The sequence below is a fragment of the Lissotriton helveticus genome, chromosome 8 (genome assembly GCF_964261635.1).
Source record: "Lissotriton helveticus chromosome 8, aLisHel1.1, whole genome shotgun sequence".
In the NCBI taxonomy this organism is placed as follows: Eukaryota; Metazoa; Chordata; class Amphibia; order Caudata; family Salamandridae; genus Lissotriton; species Lissotriton helveticus.
In genome coordinates, this window is record NC_136069.1 from 148,989,074 (window position 1) to 149,005,701 (window position 16,628).

Below are 16,628 nucleotides of genomic sequence, written 5' to 3' on the forward strand. Positions count from 1 at the left end.
CTATGCTCGTTTCCTCTTAACTAGGCTGCGCCTAGGGATCTTCTTTCGTTTGGTCACTTTGCCAAAACAGAACGATTGGGCCTCATCGAAGCTAATATGCCCATGTGATGATCACTCTATACAGAGTAACATACATATTATGTTCTTCTGTAAACTGTATATTAGCCCGAGGAAATTATTCCTTTTACCCTTACTTAAACGGTTAGGAATAAGAACATGTAAACTTGCATTTTCAAAATTATTGCACCTAGAAGATGTGAATGTTATCTTTGTTGTCTCTCGTTTTTTAATGGCAGTGATGAAATTTAGAAATACCATGAGTTAAACTGTTATGGGCCGCGTAAACAGACCAGGGCAAAATGATGTCATGCGCTTTAGTACTGAATTAGACTCTCACCCTTGGAGAAATGTATTATCTATTTTTGAAATCATGTATTTCATTAATATTTTATTAATATTTTATATATTCTTTATGTAGAGATTCTATTTCCGTGTTTTATGATTCCTGGAAGAATTTATCTCTGAAACTTTGTCAATATGAATATTCTTTTATATTGTTTGTATAAATTTTATTTGTATGCTTTTATGATTTCTCGAAAATCGAATAAAGCTTTTTTGATTTGATTTGATTTGACTTCCTATTGTGTTCCACATATTTGATCAATATCATTCTAAGAAAATGTTTGGAAGCCTTAACACTGTAAGAGTGCCTAATGCTACTATAGAGGGCTGCTACATCAAGAGTCATTAATTACATGTCTTCCTCCCATCTTACATCAAAAATCTCGGGTAAGAAATCAGCGGTGTCTCTTATGTATGATGGTAGTGTAGTAACCAATGGATTAAGGAAGAAGTCATATTTGGAAACCTTTTCAAACAAGCCGCCTTGAACTGCAATGATGGGCCTTCCTGGCAGCGTGTTGATGTTTTTATGGACCTCAGAATGAGGTAAAACACATGTAATTTTGGATTTGTCTGTTTCAGAAATTGATCCCAGCTCAGTTGCCTTGATCTCTCCACAAATCATAACCAGGTTGGTAAATTCCTCCATGACTTGTAGGTACTCTGACATAGTGATCTTGCGGTAGCATTCTTTATCATTGAGGTGTCCATAGGCCTCCCTTAAGTATAGTTATTTGTCCCATAACACCTCATTGTCTCCTTTATCGGAAGGCTTGGCCACCACCTTTCCAGGGTTTGGAGTTTCCTCACTGTATCACTCTGTGATATATTACTGGCATGTTCGCGTTTCCTTCTGTTAGTGGATGCTAGCTATATGTCCCTTATTTCTTTAATCATATTGTTTGACAAATTGATGATATTGTCCTTGCTGGACTGTGGGTTTGATCTAGACATGTTTATGACTGTTGGTGGGTTAATTATGAATGCACGCACCAACAGGATTGCCCTGATTGGCTGGCCGCAACCTGAGCAGAGAGTTGGGGCTGCCATTTTACCTCATTGCAACAGTCCCTTGGGCTGAAATGAAATGGGTGAAAGTAGTATAAGGGGGTCAGGTTGCATGTGCCCTGACCCTAAGAGAGTGAAATAGGGATGTTCGAGAAACCTCTTATAAGTAGATTATGCGATAAGAAAGTCATTTTTTCCCAATCTCTATATTCCTGAATTCGCCATCACCGTCAGCATGGCCCTCTTGTGTTACATTGAGGCAAATTTGTGAATATTTGTTGCAACGCCTTTGCAAATATCACTGAAACAATTAAAAAATATGTTTATACACCCACCCTCAGTCTACCTTAGACACTCCCAAACCCACTAACAGACTCACTCTGAGACTCACCTACCCACACACAGACACCATCAGACAATCACTCAAAACCCCCACTCACAGACTGATTAATTTTGACATGCACCCACTCAGAGACACAACCAGACACTCAAACACCAACTCACTCACCTACTCAGGCGATTATGGACCCACTCACAGACCCACTCAGAAAGTCACGCACCTACTCCCAGACCCACTCAGAAACTCTTGCACCCACTTTCAGACCCACTCAAAGACTCACACACCCTCTCACAGACCCACTCAGACCAGTGGCGTACCTAGACTTTTTGCCACCCATGGCGGTCCCTGTGTTTGCCAACCTGCGATATCCACAGGTAAGAGCAGGGGTGGAGGGGTGCTTGTGATTCCTGAGTTTGCCACCCTATGATGGCTGCAGGTAAGAACAGGAGGTTTGGGGGAGGCTGCCTTCTTCAAAACTCATCCTGGTTGGGCCCGACCACCCTACCACCCCCTTTGCTACGCCACTGACTCAGACACTGATGCACCCACTCACTCACCCACTCAGAGACGTATGCACTCCCTCACAGACCCACTCTGAGACTCATGCACCCACTCACAGACCCATTCCTATTCTTATGGCAACATTGTCATTGTAAAGCTTTATTTAAACATCCAATGTCATAAAAGCTATAAAAGACATTCTCTAAATGAGATACAAGATATGCATGTCTACAGCAACATACAAAAAAAATATATACAAACAATCCATCCAAATACCCTACTGCGCCCGCGGTGTAAAGTGTAGATACTGTGTTCAACTGGTTAAAAAGTTAATGTAGTAAAAACAAACATTTGATACAAGAAAAGTAGAGAGAGAGGAACGGCATAATATTCATTTTAAATAGGGTCGGGAAGCCAGTTAAAACCCCCCGCAGGCCTGTAAAATGTTCCAACCCTCCTAGACATAGCATCACATAAGTTTAAAAAAACATAAGCAAAAAGTGCTTGTGCGTAACTTGCGATTTTAAAACTAGAAAGATTAACCATGGAGCCCTGCAATGATTTTGTTTCAGCATAGTTTGTCAGAGAGCTGTACTGATCCTGTCAAAAACCTCTGCCTAATGAGCCATGCATGACTGACAAACTTTGCCACACAACAAGCAAAAAAAGGTCTGGGATCAGATCTAAGAATGCGCAGTGCAAACTGATAGGCTCGTGTACCTAGTCGCCGGCACAGTGGTTTCAGCCACTCGGGATTTACATGACATGCATGCAGACCTTTTGTGTTTGATTGTGTGGGTGCCATTTCGCTGTTGTCTCACAGACAGGAAGTGTGCCGAACCTGAAATGGATGTATAACATCCTATCCCGTGGGGCCTGGATAGTATCTAAAAAGGGCTCTAAGTATGTATTCTTATGCACCCACTCACAGACCCACTGTGAGACTTATGCACCCATTCACAGAACCTCTCTGAGACTCATGCACCCACTCAGAGATCCACTCATATTCTTAGGCACTCATTCACAGACCAACTCAGACACTCATGTACTCATTCACAGATGTAGTCATACACTCACACATGCTGTGATAGACTCAGTCAAACTCCCACACACTCTGTGCCAGAGCTTCTCAGACTGTTATGCACCCGCTGACAGATTTACTCAAACTCTGATAGATGTACTCACAGACTCTGTCACAGAGTGATACGTGTTTTAATAGAGTTATTTAGATAGTAATGTACCAACTCTGATCGACATAATTCCTTTTTTATAGTTATGAATTTTGAATGTGATGGGGGCTATTGAATGTCTGCTATTGTGTTGCATTTTCGCAACGTTGTCAAGAATAAAAAAAAATGCAAAAAAAGATATTTATATTGAAACATCAATAAAAATGTGTGTTAAGAGTCTTTGTGTTCATTGTGTATATATCAGAGCTACACATAAGACTGGATGCAGAGTTTCACGTTGCTGAGAAACAACCTGTTGCCTTCATCTGTAAAGTGAACTCCATCATTTTTATAGATTCTTTGCATGTCAAAATGCAGGTTATTGTTGTAGATTGAGCCCATGTTATGGTCTATGAGGAATGCAGAAATAGTTGTATTAACATGTTTCCTGGCTTTCTCAATCTGTGGACAGAATTCATTAGATCACTTCCATTTCTGCCTTTGGCATATGTTGGACTACACCAAGACAATGTGAGGGAAAACTGTCATTAATTGTGTAAAGGTATTCTTCTTTAGGATTGTCAGTCAGTGTGCCTAGGTCATTGCCACCACAGTGCACAATCATGAAGTCAGGAGGTTGGGAATCCACAACTTTCAAACAAAGGCAGCAATTGATTCCACTTCAAACCTCTTTGGCCAATTCAAATAATGTCCACAGTAGCGAAATCCAAGTCTCTGTCAATACCACTTTTCTAGCAGCCTCTCCACCCCAGAAGACATAGCTGTGGCCCACAATCTACTCTCTAACCATTTTGACGTTAAGCAGCAGTAGCAGGCAAGAGAAGGCTGGGGCTGAATTAGGCAGTTTTCAAAATGAAAGGCAGGTAAAATTAAGGTGCGATGTTGAATTTAAAAAAAAAACATATTTGATTGGATGCAGTGAATATGGAGGTGAATAACATTTGGTAGTGTCTTGAAAGTATAAGTAAGTAGATCTATGATTGGCTACAGGAAAGATAAAACAGTAATGCAGACATGGACATGCTCTTAGTTCTGTACCGTAAAATGCACCTTTTGCAGATCATTTTGTAATTAGTATAGCCCTTCTAGAATGTACTGTGAACTTCTGAACAACTGGTTTCAGTGCGTTGCTAGGGAGACTGTGCTAAGAGTGTATTGGGGAAAGGCAATTAACCCCTTCCATGCTGATGACGAGCTCAGCTCGTCATCAGCGTTACCAGCCGTGTGCTGATGACGAGCTGAGCTCGTCATTAATCGCGGTAATTTTAAAAATGCCGCATATAGCGGGAAAAACGGCTGCACGCATGCGGGTAAAGAGAGAGTTGTCTGTCTGAAGAAGTTAGATGTCTTTACACTGATTGTTGTGTGAGAAAGGTTGGATTTCCTCGTGAGGGCTTGCTAGTAAAGTGTGTAGTACTCTTGAACTCATAAAACTACCAAGCTAAATATGGTTTTGGACCCGCGATGAATTCACGAATATGCACAAATACCCTGCGATATTGGGCTTCTTTACAAAAGTGTATAAATGAGTTAACACATACTAACCATTCAGATGTGGACTTCTGAATGGCATGGTTTTATTTGTTGCCTTCAACATTATCAGAGTGTAAAGTTGAAAAGGCTGCCATTATTGGTTGCTTTTTATGAGAGTGGTGTGCCATTCTTATACTTAGTTTTCACATTTCCTGAGAGTATTGAATCTATCTGATAAGATCAAAAATATATATTTGATCGATTTCAAGGTATGTGAATTAGATTTATTTCCAAGAAAAAATATTATTTGAAAGATATATGTGTATGTGAGAATGCTAAATGACAGTAAACACAGTCTTTAGTACACTCAAGTCACTTTGGAGATGTGGTGTAGGTATGGTATAAAACAGTTGCCTTCAAACATGTTAGTGCTGCGCTCTACCCGTGAAAAAATACAATTCATCGGGCCTCCCTCTTCACATTTATTCTATTAAGCTGGCACGGTTTAAATGTTTCCCAACTTATTTAAACACAAAACATATTTAAACATTACAGGTAAATTCTGTTACCATTTAAAAAATGCAATCAAATACATGATTGCCAAACAAACCATTCTGATCAGGCAGGCCTTACTAACGTGTAAAAGTTTCCACAATGTGACTATTAGAAATGGGGTGATGATTAGAAATGGGGATGGGGTTTTTGAAAAATATTTGGAGCCCCTTCCTTTTTGACACATATTCCCAGCTAGCATGTCAATGTCAAAAGATTTTAGTGATGACCCATTACAGGGCGATTACTGCCGCTTGTTTATTTCCCGCTTAAACTTAAAACAAAAAAACACACATTTGATGGACGGAAATCAGAACCAATCAAAACATGTGGTTGCTTTAAACTTAAAAAAAGCATCCTCTATCAGCTGTTTTGGTAAGAGCCTGGCTCCCCCCTCTGATCACTTGAAGACCCTCAAGGTGGCCCGCCCCCAGTTTGAAAACCTTGGTGTAAAATATGATACTTTGCATTTGAAAGATGAGACATTTGTTTTTGACTTCAATAAGTTAGTTGTACACTTGCAGGCCCCTATGCCAAGTTTTATATACAGTATGTCACCCCTAAAGCAACTGCTCACAAAAAGATACAGTCTCTGTTACTGAATCAGACAGGTACCGAAGCACACAGACATTTAGTCACTTAGCAGAAACTACCTATGAATGCAGGAGAGCCAAAGGCAGATGCAGACACACCTACATAAGCCTGTATTCCCTAATACAGGCACTGGGGTATTTGTTTTTAAAGAGCAGTAAATGTAGACAGCCACATACTGCACATTTACTTAAACATCTCATGGCACTGCTACAAGTGAACTCCTACACCCACTCAGATATATAGGCAAGTGCTAACAGAACCTTCTCATTCATGGTGACAGATAGTCCTTCAAACATGAGTGATTCCCATTAGTGCGCACCTTATATGTGCAGTGTCACCAAGCTTCATTTGCTATGTGATAGGTGTTTATCAAGTGTGAAACCACGTTTTACTACACATAACACAGGTCTCAGATACCCTGTAAGCAGGCCATAAAGCCTGGTGCTTTGTGTTAAAAAGATGAGAGATGTTCTTTTGGGTTTACTAAGTTACTTGTGTACTTGCAGGCCCCTACCACAAGTACTACATAGAGTATCCCACCCCTAAAGCAACTGATATACATATTCACAAAACAATAGAGACTCTCTCTCTTACCTAGTCAGGGAGCTACAGAAGCACAGATACATTCACTCACTTACCAGGAACGTTTTATGCATGCATCAGACTGAAAGGTAGTTGCAGTCATACCTACAAAGTGTCAAACCTTTGTTTAAGTATATATACCACAGTTCAAAAATATGCTGTAGTTATGCCATAAAGCATGCTGTTTTGTGCTGAAAAGGTTAATAGATGTCCTTTTGAGTTCAATAAGTTAGTCTTGCACTTTCACGCTGAATGTCAAATATGCCACCTAAAGCAACTGACATAAACGTTCACAAAGCATAGAGCCTGTCTCTCACCTAGTACGACAGCTACAGAAGCACTTATATATTCTGTCACTTACCCAGAAACTACTCATGCATGCTGCAGCCTCAAAGGTAGTTGCAGTCATACGTACATAGCTCTCTATTACCTAACACAGGCACTGACATATTAGTTGAGCCACTTACATATATATTTAGTGAGCTGTAAAGGTAGTAATATAAAAAGTCACATACTGGCACATTTATTACAAATATCTTGGCACTGCTACAAGTGTACTCTTACACTCACCCAGTTATGTAGGCAAGTGCTGACAGAACCTTCTCATCCATGGAGACAGATACTCCTTCAAACGTGAGTGATACCTGCTATTGCATACTGTAGGAAAGTAGGATCTGCTTCTTATGGTCACCCCCACTCTTTGCTGGATATAATGCTGTTTTTTACTAGTCTGACTGGGATCCTACTAATCAGGACCCCTGTATAGCTGTTTTCTCCCTAAACAGTTATGCTATGTACTTAGGTACATCCCACATTGGATACTGGAGTACCCTTATCAGTCCCTAGTATATGGTTCCCATGTACCCTAGGGCATAGGTACCCCCAGAAGTCTCCCAAGGGCTGCAGCATGTATTATGCCACCCATGAGAGACCATTCAAAATGGACCTACAGGCTTGCTATTGCAGCCTGTGTAAGTCAGTGCATGCACCACTTACTTAAGATATAGGTTTACTATATCTAAGGGTCACTGCGTTTAAAACTTATATGTCTCTCCTATAGCAGGCCTTTACAATCCTGAGGGCAGGGTGCTTGGTTCTAAGTGAAAGGGTGCCCCTGCACGAGCAGGACAAACCTGGAGCCTACGGAGTCCATTCTCCCGGGTTGTCAGGTAAGGTACTAATACAGAGAGGCATTATGAGACCGCATGATGACCATCTCGAAAAAGGCTGCAACAAACCCTATTGTGTTAAGTGTCACACATGTTGGAATCATACCCCCACACCAGTAACCGATGTGGGAGCTATGATTCCACCCACCAAAAGCACCCTCCGTGGGGCTCTCAGTGTTCCCAGTACCAGCCTTCTAGTCCCAGGCAGCACAAAATGGTTGCTGCCGAACAGAGACACATTTCTGCCCTCCTGCTGCTGAGCCAAGCTTAAGCAGGGGAATGCAGAACAATAGGCATCCTGTCACAGGGAGGTGTGACTACATCCCAGACAGGATTTAGCGTATTGGGGCTGGGTGGGTGCACTTGCCAGTGCCTGAAAACCTGCAGGAGGGGTGCATTTGGTGTCCCTGTGCATGGTCCGGTTCAAACCAGTTCTGGGAGCCGTTAGCTCTCGCTCTGGTGCGAAACTGGACAAAGGACATGGGAGTAATCTCCCCCCTGTACAGACTCTCCCCTGGAAGGGTCCCCTGAATCTTTCCAACCCTCTCCCGTGGGTACTTCAATGCTTAGTGGTTGTAGGACTTTAGATTCGCCGTGGACAAGATTCAGAATTGAAACGACTGCACTTCGATCATCTGGGTACTCTGGACTTCATTTGGGTCTGACTTAATCTCCCTTCAAGTCTGCTGCATTGTCTGTGCCTGTGCGTCCTCCAGGAACCTTTCAAGGCCTGTGAAACATCAAGGACAACCAAAGTAATCTCCCTTGGAGTAAAGGAGTCACTCCCCTGCATTTGCAGGCACCGCAACAAAGATGACCTGTCTGCAGATCCTGAGCTCCTGTGGACTCCATGGGCTCTGTAACTCAGGTGGTGAGGCCTGTTCTCCCCTCTGACCAAGTTTGAGGCCAGCAGCTCGAGTGGGGGTTGCAATAACCGAACCCCAGGGTACAGTGTCACCTTTGCAGTTGCAAAGGCTTATTGTCATCTTTGCAAGAAGATCTCCAGGCTCCAAGTAGCCCCAACCCTGTGATCTCGTGTGATGAGAATCTTTGGCCACACCACATCGTGTGCATCATGGCCTGCCTCTTTTGGTGAGCTGCTTGAGGTCCTCTCGCGACTCCTGTGCCGTTGGCTTGTGGGTCCATTTGAGGGTCACCTTTAATTTTCTTGGGCACCTCTAATTACTTGGGACCTGCCCTGACTCCCTGGCTTTTGGTGAGTCTCCTGGACCTTGCTCGTTTGAATCGTACACTTCCTTGACTTCCTGCGTTGGTTGCTTTTGCAAAGGCGTGTTGGTGCTCCCGCTGGACACTAACCCCTCAGCTCTCAACATTCGTTGAGGGACAGCCCAAATCCGGCTCCTGGTCATTCTCAGTGTCACCTGGTCCCTACAGCTGCAGAGTCATCAAGGTCATCAACATCCATCTTGAAGCACCTGATATCAGTGGCCATTCGTCTACTTAGCCCCTGGTCACTCCCCAGTGACCCAGATTCTGTCCATTCTACTTTCAGGTACTCTCCATCAAGAATCCACATTTAGATCCCTCCAGACACTTCCTCCTCTTCCAGCAGCTTTCCTGAAGTCCTCCATTGGGTTTGTTTGCGGTTTCCGACTCCACTTCACACCTATGCACCCGGCATCCCTGGGATAGGTAACTCGGGTGGGGTGGCTCTCCAACCTTCTGTCTTCCATGGGGTTTCTTCAGGGTCCACCGAGAAGGGTCCTTAATCTCTAAAATTTCAACCGCGTCTTACACATAGTCTTGTACAGAGCACGCAGTTGTGTTCTTACACTGCACACGCACTCTGTGGGGTCCCTGTCTACTCACCTTGGGTGGTTCCTTGGGTCCCAGCAATTCACCGTCCGTCCTCTCAACATTGTCCTAACTCGAGGTGTGGTTTTTATACCACTTTCTTAGTATATGGTTTGGTCCCCCCTGGGGCCCGCTGTGTATTAGTGCAATTTACTGTGATTTCTTTGCTAAATTATTGCGTGCTTTGTGTCTATCTCCATGTGGGAGGTACTGTAACATACTAGGTAGTGTTATATAATAAATACATATTTTTATAACTACTGTGTGGTTCTCTTTTCAATTAATCCATACTATAAGATTGCATTCTGGTAAAACAAGCTGCTTTACACTCCTTCAAGACTAAGCCTGAAGGCTGCTCTCCACAGCTACCACTTGAATAGCTTTCTAACATTGTTTGAGACCAATTAAATCACCATAATGGTTGTCTAGACTGATGCAAGGTGCCCACTTACATTAGTGGACATCATATACCAGGCCAGCTCCTCACACACACCTTGTGTGTGCAGTGTCACTGCAAGCTTCATTTGGCAAGTGATATGTGTTTCTCAAGCGTGAAACCCACGTTTTACTACACATAACACACATTTGAGATATGCTTGTTAGCTTGCAGGCCCCTATCCCACACTACTGCATACAGTATTCCACCCCTAAAGAAACTGATTTACATGCTCACAAAAGCATAGAGCCTCTCTCTCATGTAATCAGACAGCTGCACAAGGACATATGCATTCAGTCACTTATCAGAAAGTAGTTATGCATGCAGCAAACTCAAAGGTAGTTGCAGTTATACCTACGTAGCTCTCTATTCTGTACCACAGGCAATGAGGTATATGCTCAGCTACACACATACACCTTTATCTCCAAAGGTGTATCTCTATGGCTCTCCCATAGAGGTCCTAAAACAGCACAGACCTGCACATTTACATAAAAATCTATTGACTTTGTTGCAACTGTTCTACACTCTCTCAGGAATGCAGGCAAGTTCTGACAGAAGTTTCTCATGCATCTAGAGAAAGGGTCCTTCAAACAGGTGTGGTACCTACTAGTACAGACTCTGTGCATTGTTACTGCAAGTTTCACTAGGCATGTCGTGAGCTTTTCAAGTGTCAATCCCACATTTTAGTACCCATAAGTCATCTCTGAGATAAACTGTATGTATGCCTTAAAGTACTGTGCTTTGTGTTTAACAGAGACTCCCTTATGCGTTGAATAAGTTACTTGTAAATTTTCAGGCCTGTATGCTAAATACTACCTAGAGTATCTCACCCCTGAAGCAACTGACATATAAGTTCACAAAACAATACAGTCTCTCTCTCACCTAGTCAGGCAGCTACAGAAGCACATATACATTCACTAACTTACCAGAAACTAATTATGCATGCAGCAGTCAAAGGTAGTTGTAGTCACAACTACATAGTTCTCTATACCCTTACACAGGCACTGAAGTACAGCCACTTACATACACATTTATACAGCCATAGAGGTATTACAACGGCAGTTATATACCAGCATGTGTATTTAAAGATGTCATGGCACTGATACAGGTGTACTTCTACACTCACTCCGATATGTGGGAAAGTACCGACACAACCTTCTCAACCATACAGAGAACTAGTCCTTCAAACATAAATGATGGCTACTAGTGAAGACCCTGTCTGCACCCTCACTCCAAGCTTCACTTGGTATGTTATATGTGCTTCTGAAGTGTCAAACCCACGTTTTAGTGCCAATAACACACTTCTAAGATATGCTGTAGGTATGCCATAAAGGATGCTGTTTTGTGCTTAAGAGATTGAAGGATGTCCTTTTGAGTTGAATAAGTTACTTGTGCACTTGCAGGCCCCTATGTCAAGTAGTACATAGAGTATGCCACCCCTAAAGCAATTGGCATACATGTTCACAAAAGCATAGAGCCTCTATTTCAGCTACAGAGAAAGCTACAACAGCTTTTATACATTCAGTCACTCAGCAGAAACTATTTATGCATGCAGCAGACTTAAAGGTAGTTGCAGTCACAAACACATAGCTCTCTATTCCCTAAAACAGGCACTGAAGTATTTGTGCAGCCACTTACTTACACATTTAGGCAGTCATAGAGGTGTTAAAACAGGGAGTTAAATACCACACATTTACTTAAACATGCCATGACACTGATAAAAGTGTACTTCTACACTCACACTCATATGTCGGCAAGTATGACACAACCTTCTCAACCATGCAGGTAAGTAGCCCTTCAAACATAGATGATGGCTACTAGTGCAGACCCTCTCCCTGCACTCTCACTCCAAGCTTGTCTTGGCATGTAATAGGTGCTTCTAAAGTGCCAAACCCACATTTTAGTGTCCATAGCACACTTCTAAGATATGTTGTAGGTGTGCCATAAAGGATGCTGTTTTGTGTTTTAGAGATTTACAGATGTCTTTTCGAGTTCAATAGGTTACTTTTGCACTTGCAGGCCCCTATGCCAAGTAGTAGATAGAGTATGCCACTCCTAAAGCAAATTATATACATGTTCACAAAACAATACAATGTCTCTCTCACCTAGTCAGGCAGCTACTGAAGAACATAAACATTCACTCACTTACCAGAAAGTAGTTATGCATGTAGCAGACTCAAAGGTTGTTGCAGTCACACCCAAGTATTTGTGCAGCCACTAACATACACATTTAGACAGTGCTTTGAACCTCTTAGCAGCGAACCCCCGCGGAGCAGTCCCCCTGACCCAGACAACTACCACGCTAATTGAGACGAAAGTTTCTGACTCTGGGTCGGGCTTGTTTGAAAATATGCCGGCAAAGACCGCTGCCTCTGCTGCAGCAACCAGAGCACGGGTTGCCAAGGCGGCTCGTATACTTCGCAAAGAAGCCGAGCGTCAGCAACATGATCAACTCGAGGAGCTGCTTGACGAAGTTGAAGGAGCTCACCCATTATCCAATTCCGGCAAATCCAATACGAGAAAGCAACAAACTATTGCCGACTTAACAGCAAGGCAAGACCTACATGCTGCCCGAAGGAAACTAATTTTCAACCGGTGGCACCGTTTTGGACCTATTTCTTAAGAAAGGACTTCAGAGTGGGTCCAAGAAAAATGTGACAAAAGAGACTATCAACGATGCAGTACATAACTTATCTAATGAAGAAAATATTGGCACCGTATCTCCTACTACCACTAAGGTATCAGAACCTGAACTGGTGCAATCCTCAAAAACCTTACCGACCGATATAACTGGAGATATCCCCACCTCCACTTGTGCAACCCCTGTTTCAGGACAGCCCCCTCCAGTGGACACCGAAACTGTAAGTAGCATAGAAGAAACAACTCAGATTCCTTTCCCTGTTATATTGGAAGCTCCAATTGCTACTACTCAGATTCTAGAGTCAGAGGGGCAATGTATGTCTTTTTTCAGGGACGGGGGAAAATGTTTTGGGGGTACAAATAGACTCAACTCCACCTGGGACAGCTCAATCCCTTCAGATGTCACCCACTGAGCTCCATACAATACCACCATTACCGCTTTCCGAACCTTTGATTACACCCCCCTTCCAACAACCTATTAACTGTTCGGATCTGCTGGTTGGGAGCCACTTATCGGGTCTAATAGTGTCTGGGGAAAGTTCTTCAAAGACTTACTTGCCTGAAGAAAAAGACAAGGAGCCTAGCGAGTTCTACTCTTTTTCTGATGAGAATGGCATAAATGTTCAGGAGGAGAGGACGGATGAAACGGATTCTTTGGAGGGTTCATTAGACGCAGAATCTGAGTCTGAACGTGGGCTCAGCTCCTACGCTGATAGCTCTGATGAGCAAGACTCAAATATCAATACAATCAGAGTCAAACCTAAATCCACAACTAGGATTTTACAGAAGGGCCAAAAGGAAAATCATACGGCCCCTAACTCATTGCCACATTCAGCTGTAATTCCAAATAACTCATCAACTACGGAGGTATCTCAATCAGCTGTAGAGATTATTTTGCAGGCCATAGCGGCTCATAGAGAAGAGACAGCTCAAGACAGTAAGAGATCTCGAGCCGCACTCCGTAAAATGCAAGGAGTTGTTAGGAAACTTTCTAAATCTTGTACTCTGATAGGTGAAAGAGTCACTGAGATGGAAGCAAGGGTTGTGACAAATGAGAAAGAAATCACCTTGAATGCCGAGCGAGTCAAGTTTCAAGAAGCCAAACTTGTTGATACTAAGTGGAAGTTGGAGGAGTTTGAAAATCGGCAACGTCGTAATAATCTCCGCATTCTGGGCGTCCCGTAGAAACTCGAAGGGGGCGACACCCGTGCTTAAACTGCTTGAGGAGTCCCTTCCTGTCCTTAAAGATTGGAACTTGAATGCAGAAATCCAGTGAGCCCACCAGATGACCTTTAATATCCCTACGAAACCTGGGATATATCCCAGAGCTATTTTAGTCTATTTTGGGAACTTTTTGGTACGACAGATTGTGGCCGATAAAGCTAGGCCTGACCACAAAGTACTGTACAATGACTTTTCCTATTTTTCAAGATCGGATTTCTGCCACATCACTGTGGAGAGGCGATGGTGGCTTCGGTCTCTGATCAAACCGTTTCAAGACAAAGGCGCACAAGCTTACCTCAACAACCCCGCGAAGTTAAAAATTGTAGATGGCGGCCTAACAAAATTTTTTCAATCAGAAATCAAAGCAAAGGCTTATCTAGATCAGATTTCTTAAATATCAGAATATTAATGAGAATATTAATGGTACTCGCGTATCTTTAAATAGCTGGTAATTGTTTTGGGACAAAAAGAAAATGTATCTCATAATGTAACCGATGGCTTAACACATCGTAGCCGATGTTATATATGTATTATTATTTGCACTACTATAGGTTTCTATTACCTCTAATCTGCAACGTTTCGCTTTCCTTCTTATCCTTTTTTTTATATCACTTTAAAAGGCGGTAGCTTAGATGCTGTGCTGTGACTGCATCACCCAGACTCTGATTGAGTCTGATTGCCTACTAAATGGGGGGGGGGTTCTAATGGAGGGTTCAAGGGAAGGGTGGGGGGGTTGTTAAGGGTGGGCACGGGGGGGGTCACCTAGGGGGGTGAAAACTCAAAAGGAAAAAAAAAAGAACCAGGATTCTCAGCTAAAGTCGTATCTAAGGGGATATCAAATAGAACTTTAATTGAATCATTTATTTGCTATATAATGAAGCTTTATATGCTTGAGGTGATCTTACAACTCTTTCTTATAAATAATGGGTAGATTAAGTATCCAAACTTGGAATGTTGGAGGGCTTTTAACAGGGGATAAGCGAAGACGTTTGGCTGAGCCGCTTAAACTAAACCCAGTAGATGTACTCTGTCTTCAAGAAACCCATGTACCATGGACTAAGAAATCATGGCTAAATTTGAATGGGTACAATCTACTGGTTGCTTCTACACAATCTTCGAATATAAGGGGGGTTGCAATATTAGCCAAAAACAATCTTGGACTAGGGCTACGTCATCTTTCAGACCCTCATGGCAGATGGGCCATTGTTAAACTTGCTTGTGGTATAACTATCTGTACCATATATGGCTCAAACCAAGATGATCCCACAATTTTTGAGGAATTAGAGATCGGATTAGCCACCTGGCAGGGCCCGCTAGTTCTGTGTGGTGATTTTAATATTTCATTGATACCACCATTGCCCAACATTTCCTCCAAAACAAAATATAGGGGCCGTAAACCCAGAGTATATAATGCTGTTAGGAGGCTTATAGCTAACCTTGGTTTAACTGATATTTGGTTGAAAAACACCATGTATAATCAAGGATTCACCTACTTTTCGCATCCTCATCAAAAACATGTTCGAATTGACTACATGTTTGTCACTGTAGAGCTCGTTTCACAAGCAAATATTCAAAAAATCCCAAGAATCATCTCAGACCAAAATGCATTAATTCTTGAAATTACAGTTAACCCTCTATTCACCCAACAGCGCTCTTGGTCGTTTGACAGGAAACTACTGTCCAATATTGAATTTATATCCCACATTAAAAACTGGACCGAAGAGTTTTTTAATATAAATCGGTTCAGCGCTTCTAGAAACGTAGTTTGGGACACATATAAATCCGCTTTAAGAGGAGAGATTTCTAGCTTTCAATATGCCGCACGAACCAAAATAAGAAACCATCATGAAGCAAAGGTATCTGAACTGGCTAAAGCTGAACTAGAGCATACTTCCCTGATTGTACAGGGCAAAGACGTCAGCAATCAATGGCTTCAGGTAGCGGTTTTAAAAGCTGAACTTAACACTAATCTCAGCCAGAAAGCCGCCCAAACCTACAGAGCTTATAGAAAGAAAGCTTATGAAAGCGGGGAAAAAATAGGTAAACAGCTGGCATTACGAACCCGTCAAAAAAATGTATCAAATAACATTACCACAATAGTAGATGGTGGACAGACCTATGTGAAACCTGCCGATATTATTCTTCAATTTCAACGATATTATCAAAAATTATATTCTGAAGAAGTAACCAAATCTGAAGAAGATATTGACAAATTTCTGGCCGGCTTTCTCAATAATTCAGCAGCTACCAGTTCATTAGATGATATGGTAAGAGAAGAACTTGAAGCCGAGATCACATTGGCTGAAGTAGAGTCAGCTCTATCGCAGTTATCGTCTGGTAAGGCAGCAGGCCCAGACAAACTGCCGATTGAAATTTATAAAATTCTTAGTTATCAACTAAGTCCCATGCTACTGGATTTATTTTTGGGTGTTCAGTTCAATGGCATTGCCCCATGTTCTTGGGATGAGACTAGTATTATAGTATTTCCTAAGAAGGGAAAATCACCCGAGCAGTTGACCTCCTATCGCCCAATATCTCTGATAAATTCGGACTCCAAATTATATGCCAAACTGATAGCTCTCAGACTCAGTGGGATCATTGGGCATTTGGTCTCTCCGTGGCAGCATGGCTTCGCTCCGGGAAAAGGGACCACTGATCACACCCGTCGGGCTATTACTCTCTTTGATGCCATAGCCTTTGAT